The sequence below is a fragment of the Zeugodacus cucurbitae genome, chromosome X (assembly GCF_028554725.1).
Source record: "Zeugodacus cucurbitae isolate PBARC_wt_2022May chromosome X, idZeuCucr1.2, whole genome shotgun sequence".
NCBI classification, from domain to species: Eukaryota; Metazoa; Arthropoda; class Insecta; order Diptera; family Tephritidae; genus Zeugodacus; species Zeugodacus cucurbitae.
Window position 1 is genome coordinate 9,897,501 of NC_071672.1, and position 7,500 is coordinate 9,905,000.

The following is a 7,500-nucleotide window of genomic DNA, read 5'->3' on the forward strand; positions in this document are numbered from 1 at the left end:
TTTCTTCTACTATGGTCGGATTAAATAATTTACTTCATGTCATTTAAATTTCATATTATTGTATTATTTATTGCGGTCTTATTCGGACTTTGAGACTGTGTATCTTATCGTGAGAAAGAATTTTCGTTCTCTATACATATATAATATAATTATTAATGTAAGGACGATGTTTCTTCTTGTATTTGTTAAACTTTCAAATAATATCATTTTTTATACATTTTACTTTATTTCAATGCATATAGTGTATATATCTTTTTTTAAGAGTATATACGTTTTTCTTTTGATTTGAAATTAATAATTTCAATTCAATTATTTTTCATTTTATTTCATATATGATATGAAAGTATTCGAGCGTAATAATATAAATATTTAACTTTATTGAATTTTATTCTTTACCCACATATATTTTATGTGAATAGAAGAACAAACCCCAAAAAAAGTTAAATTAAAAAAAAAACGACTACATTATGTTAGGTATAGAAGAATAATCTCAATTAATAACATTTCATTATTAACAAAATTATTTCTATTTAAACCAACTGTAGCAAACCAGGAATAAATTTTTTTGCTCTCATTTATATATTACACTTAAATACTTTTATAAATATATGAAAATAATTTTCATATAAGTACTAAGTATGCAATTTCATACAAGTATTAAAATTTTCATACAAGTACTAATGTTGAAGTTTCATACAACATATATGTTTTCTGCCACATACACCTCACCAACCGGAAATCGTATGGAGAAAATCTTTTCAACCATATAAAAGTTTTAAATTCATATATATACAAGTAATTTATATCATTTTCTATGAGCATTATGCTTATAAGAAATATTACAACATCAAAAATAGCTTAACATTTATTTTTTTTTTTAAATTTTTTGTACTTATATGAAAATTATTTAGTTGTATGAATTCATACACTTAGTACTTATATGAAAATTAGTATCTATATGAAAATTAATTAGTATTTATATGAAATTTATTAAGTATCTATATGAAAATTATTTAGTATTTATATGAAAATTATTTACTTGTATGAATTCATAAACTTAGTATCTATATGAAAATTATTTAGTATTTATATGAAAATTTTTTACTTGTATGAATTCATAAACTTAGTATCTATATGAAAATTATTTAGTATTTATATGAAAATTTTTAACTTGTATGAATTCATTAACTTAGTATCTATATGAAAATTATTTAGTATTTATATGAAAATTTTTAACTTGTATGAATTCATTAACTTAGTATCTATATGAAAATTATTTAGTATTTATATGAAAATTTTTAACTTGTATGAATTCATTAACTTAGTATCTATATGAAAATTATTTAGTATTTATATGAAAATTTTTAACTTGTATGAATTCATTAACTTAGTATCTATATGAAAATTATTTAGTATTTATATGAAAATTTTTAACTTGTATGAATTCATTAACTTAGTATCTATATGAAAATTATTTAGTATTTATATGAAAATTATTTACTTGTATGAATTCATAAACTTAGTATCTATATGAAAATTATTTAGTATTTATATGAAAATTTTTAACTTGTATGAATTCATTAACTTAGTATCTATATGAAAATTATTTAGTATTTATATGAAAATTATTTACTTGTATGAATTCATAAACTTAGTATCTATATGAAAATTATTTAGTATTTATATGAAAATTATTTACTTGTATGAATTCATAAACTTAGTATCTATATGAAAATTATTTAGTATTTATATGAAAATTTTTAACTTGTATGAATTCATTAACTTAGTATCTATATGAAAATTATTTAGTATTTATATGAAAATTATTTACTTGTATGAATTCATAAACTTAGTATCTATATGAAAATTATTTAGTATTTATATGAAAATTTTTAACTTGTATGAATTCATTAACTTAGTATCTATATGAAAATTATTTAGTATTTATATGAAAATTTTTAACTTGTTTGAATTCATTAACTTAGTATCTATATGAAAATTATTTAGTATTTATATGAAAATTATTTACTTGTATGAATTCATAAACTTAGTATCTATATGAAAATTATTTAGTATTTATATGAAATTTTTTTACTTGTATGAACGTGGTTTCGGCGTTTTGGCTCTTTGTATGTGGTTTCGGCTCTTCGCAAATAGGGACAGTAGGAATCTCCTGAATTCCTTTTTGCGCGTCACTAATAAGATGACGATGCATTTGGCTACGTAAATAAAATCATTTTTATGCCCGCCGTTTAACCAAATTTAGTTTTTTTTATATGCAAATATACGTTTTTTCGGCCTTTTGGCTCTTTATATGTGGTTTCGGCTCTTCGCAAATAGGGACAGTAGGAATCTCCTGAATTCCTTTTTGCGCGTCACTAATAAGATGACGATGCATTTGGCTACGTAAATAAAATCATTTTTATGCCCGCCGTTTAACCAAATTTAGTTTTTTTTATATGCAAATATACGTTTTTTCGGCCTTTTGGCTCTTTATATGTGGTTTCGGCTCTTCGCAAATAGGGACAGATGTGGATTTGTTTTAACGTATGTACCTGCCTGTGAAGGCCTTACCATACGTGTATTCAAAAACACAAATGGATTAATACAATGCGTCAATCAGCGCCCTGTATTTGTAGCTATGCACACTTCCAGTACCAATTGGCGTGTGGTATGGACACACTTATGCCACCTTGGTAGGGCCGAGGCCCATCTAAAACCTCTGCCGTACTTTGGGTCCGGCACCCGGTTGGTTGCAACTCCACACCGAGAAGCCAAAAGCCCTCTGCCTGCATTTAGGTTTAGAAACCACAGCCACCACGATACTCCCCGAAGGGCCGTAACCCAACGAGCAGGCGGAAACCGAAGCCTCCTGGGCTCCTGCTCCCCGTGGCACCGAGTTTAAGTCTCTGGTAAGACTTTGTAGCCGAAGCTACTTCCAGTTGAGCCTTTCCATACTGCTCTGCACTGGTAGGCAATTGTGGCTTGAACACAATTGCCCTTTTTGAAAGGAGTGACCAATTCCTTTTTGGAAAAAGCTAAATCAAAAAGATAACATAATTCCGTTCAAGCCATGAAATATATTATCTAGCACGTATAGATAACAGTCTGAGTATCAGCCATTATCATCAGCCTGTTATCTATTTGTGCATGTTTGGATTTTAGTCGCCTTTTACGACAGGCATACCTTACCTCGGGCATATTCTCGATCCAAACCCGCAGGACCTAATGGGATTTTAGTCGCCTCTTACGACAGGCATGCCTTACCTCGGGTATATTCTATACCCGTACCCGCAGGGTACGCAAATAGGGACAGTAGGAATCTCCTGAATTCCTTTTTGCGCGTCACTAATAAGATGACGATGCATTTGGCTACGTAAATAAAATCATTTTTATGCCCGCCGTTTAACCAAATTTAGTTTTTTTTATATGCAAATACACGTGGTTTCGGCGTTTTGGCTCTTTATATGTGGTTTCGGCTCTTCGCAAATAGGGACATCTAAAGCCAATATTAACGTGAGTACCTGCCGACGACGGCCTTACCTCACGGTGCTCAAAAGCACAGCGGATCAAATCAATGCGATGATCAGCGCCCCGAAAAATGCAATGCATTATTCAGTACCAATTGGCAGTGTGGAATGGACACACTAACCACCTTGGTGGGGTTCGAGGCCTATCTAAAACCTCTGCCGTACTTTGGGTCCGGCACCCGGTTGCAGTGCAACTCCACATTGAGTGATCAAAACACTCTCCCCGCATTCGGGTATTAAACCACAACCACCACGATACTCCCCGAGGGGCCAGTCCGCATGAGTAGGTTGGAGCGAACTCCAAGGGCTCCTACTCCCCGTGGTACCAGAATTAAGTCTCCGGTCAGACCTCGTAGTTGAAAACTACTACCAGTTGAGCTACCATACTGCTCCGGACTGGTGACCATTTAAGTTTTTGGTATAAAATTTATACCTCTTCCACCCGATTTTCAACTAATTGCCTACGCCGACTGAACAAAACACGTGCAAACCTATTAAACGACCCTAAATGTTCGGCATTCCGACTATCCGAGAGCACACCACTAACATCTAGCTGTCCATCAGTCCAGCTAATCCCCATACCCCCAAGATCCCTAATGTCCGAGTACATCGGGCATTCCGCTATGATATGCATCCAGTCCTCAGAGTGTGCCCCACATATACACTCCGGACTTCCGGAAAGGTTCCTTTGATGCAAAAATGCATTCAAAGGTCCATGCCCGGTAAGCAAGAAACCCAGACTCATACAGAATCTGAAGTCTGGGTTTTCCTCTACAAACCTAACATCCCGAATGTACTCGTAGGTCACCCGACCGCTAGGGCTATTGTCCCAACGGTCTTGCCACCTACTCCTAACGCTATCATATAGAAGCCTTTTGCTCCTTAGATAGCCCTCCCTCGCAACATCCTCATCGGAAATCCAATTCGACAGCAATGAGACACTTAAGCCTCTTCTTAACCTAAATGCAACAGCACGCTGTATAACAATCAGGTCAAGAGGAGGCGCACCTAACAACACCTGCAACGCATCTGTAGAAATTGTGCGACATACAGGCAAACAGGCAAGCATCAAACAACGTTGTATGGAAAGAAGTTTTTGGCGACCCCTGACCTTTGATGCTAATTCCCACCATATAGCGGCTCCATATGTGGCACAGGCCACAAATAAGCCGCTATATATAGTGCGAACCGCACGACGTCCGAGACCCCAATCACTCCTTAACACGCGTTTGATCTTGCCGGCAATTCCTAACAATCGCTCCTCCACGTAAACCAAGTGAGGGTTGAAACACATCCTTTCGCCGATGGTCAATCCCAGATATTTGACTTGCGTCACGTACCTGATATTGACCCCATTCATTCGGACAATCGGTGGACGAGCCGATGACAGTATGCCTTTCAAGAGCATTGTCACCGTCTTGTCAATCGATACGTCAACCCCCACACCTATACCCCAATTGTGAACAATTTCTAACAGTCGTTCACCCTTTCGTTCTAACTCCAACCGTGAACGACCGTCAACAAGGAGCAGAAGATCGTCTGCATATGCACAACAACCACAAAGCGTTTCAAGTTGGCCAAGCAGAGAGTCCATCATTAGGTTCCAAATATATGGACCACAGATGGATCCCTGTGGGCAGCCCCGTTCTACCCTAATGTCCGCGCTACCATTCATTCCTACGATAGAGGCTTTTCTGTCCGAAAAGTAGCTCTGCCAGAGACTAATTTCCGGACAGCCAAGTTCCTCTAACCGTTGTATCACGCGATCCCAGATTAGGTAATCGAATGCCCCCTTGAAATCGACAAATATGCCAAGGACATATTTGTTGGCATTCTCCCGGACAGCACGCTGAACATACATCCAGGCGTCCTCTACACTACGTCCCTTCCTAAAGCCATACTGCCTATCCGACCTCAAATCCCGCGTTAGCTCCTGAAGCCGTTCCACCATAACCCTCTCCAGTACTTTACCCAGCACTGGAAGAAGACTGATGCCCCGATAAGATCGTGGATCACTCCTAATCTTATCAGGTGACTTCAGGAGAGGAACAACCCTAGCACTTTTCCACTCACGTGGAAAATATCCCTCACAAATGCACTTATCGTAAATGACCTCCAAGTATTCCGGAATGAACTTCCACAAGCTTTTACACAACTCTCCGTTCAAACCATCAAGACCTGGGGACCGTTTAGACCTAACCAGGCTAAAGGCATATCCCAACTCCCCATCATCAAGTGGAGGAACCGGTACCTCTTGTGCGAGAGGTGCCAGCTCCTCAGCCCTAGGAAAGAATGCTCCTAACAGAACCCCTGCACACTCACTCCATGTTGATAACACAGTGTCATCAACACGAAGAGAAGTGATGTCCTCCCTCCTACGACCCCTACAAATCTTTAGGACCTGACCCCAGGGGTCATCCCTATGTTCATTAACGAACCCCCTCCACTCCTCTTCTTTGATTTTTATAAGCATGGCCTTATACTCGTGCATCGCACAACTGAAATCGTTCCTAATCTGGGCCAACCTATCCGAATTTGACCGCCGAGCGCGTTGAAACTTCCGTCTCAATCGCCGGACAGCCCTCCTCTTCAGGGTTAACTCCTGCGTCCACCACTTAATTTTCCTAACCCTGAAATCTTTATATTTCTTCAACAACCTATCGTTCACTCCCCAGACCAATTCGTACAACCGAGCAATTTGCTCGTCCACCCCCAGATTTTCAAACTCACTAAGCGGTATGTCCAATACCGCTTCCCTAACACACTGTCCATATTGGTCCAAGTCGATACCAGAGGTACGCCATCGCCGCAATGGACTTGCATACGTCGAGGGAGGGGAATTAGGAGTAACCATAATTTTAATCAAATTATGATCGCTCAATCCCCACCCTCCCATAATCTCCCACCTAAAACTGAACGCCCTATTTGCTGCCTCATTGATCAAGGACACGTCAATGTCGCTCCCCCCTCTAAGACCATGAAATGTGTACCACTCGCTTGGCTCATTTAGGATGTGGAGGCTGTTAGCAGCCATCCATTCGCTTAATGCCCGACCCCGAATGTGGCTCCGATATCTGTGCGCCCATCGAGAAAACTTGCTAAACCACATCGAGGACGTGGCATTCGCATCCATCCCTAGGATAAATGGGCTACCACTCGCAAGTAGTCGTAGCTTATCCATGTATCGCAGATAAGGCTCTATAGGTTCCCTAAACTTGCAATACATACTAGCAACTATCAGCCTACCGAATCCCCCCTCTACCGAAACACATACACCCTCTTGTGACGAATCCAAAACTATGCAGTCATAGCTTGGGTCAGTCACAACTATTGCAGCATTACACCTAAGGTCCGTGAAGACCCTGAAACCCCCAGGAAGACCACTTACCATTCCAAAATTGGTGGCATATGGCTCCTGGAGTAAGGCGATGCTGCATCCACTATCTAAAATACAACGACCTAACTCACACATGACGGCGTAGGACCTCTGACAATTTAATTGTAAAATACCCCCCATTAGTGTCTGGCTAGGGCACGCTCGACAATGCCGCAGTAGACTGGGCAAGCAGCTGACATCATATGATGCCCTGCTGGTTTGCCCTTGAAGGCGCAGTTGCGACAATGCAGTGCGTTGGCGCAACGGGCAGCTTTGTGGCCTTCCTGACCACATCTGCGGCAGACGTCAGTTTTGACCTTGCACTCCGCTACTCTGTGGTCAAATCCCATACACCGGAAGCATCCGGCTACAGGGGTATCCGCACGAACACGGAAGGAGAACCACCTAATGTAACACCTTCCCGCCTCTAAGAGGGCAGACATTAGTTTGTCTGTGCCCTCAAGTACAACGTTAGTTGTACGGTCAGCCTCCACCTTCCATGGGCGACTGACTATCCTCACGTCAGAGGTTTTACCCTCTGGACTGACCTCCTGAAGGTTCAGACGGAAGAGCTCCGTCATGAACTCGTCAGGA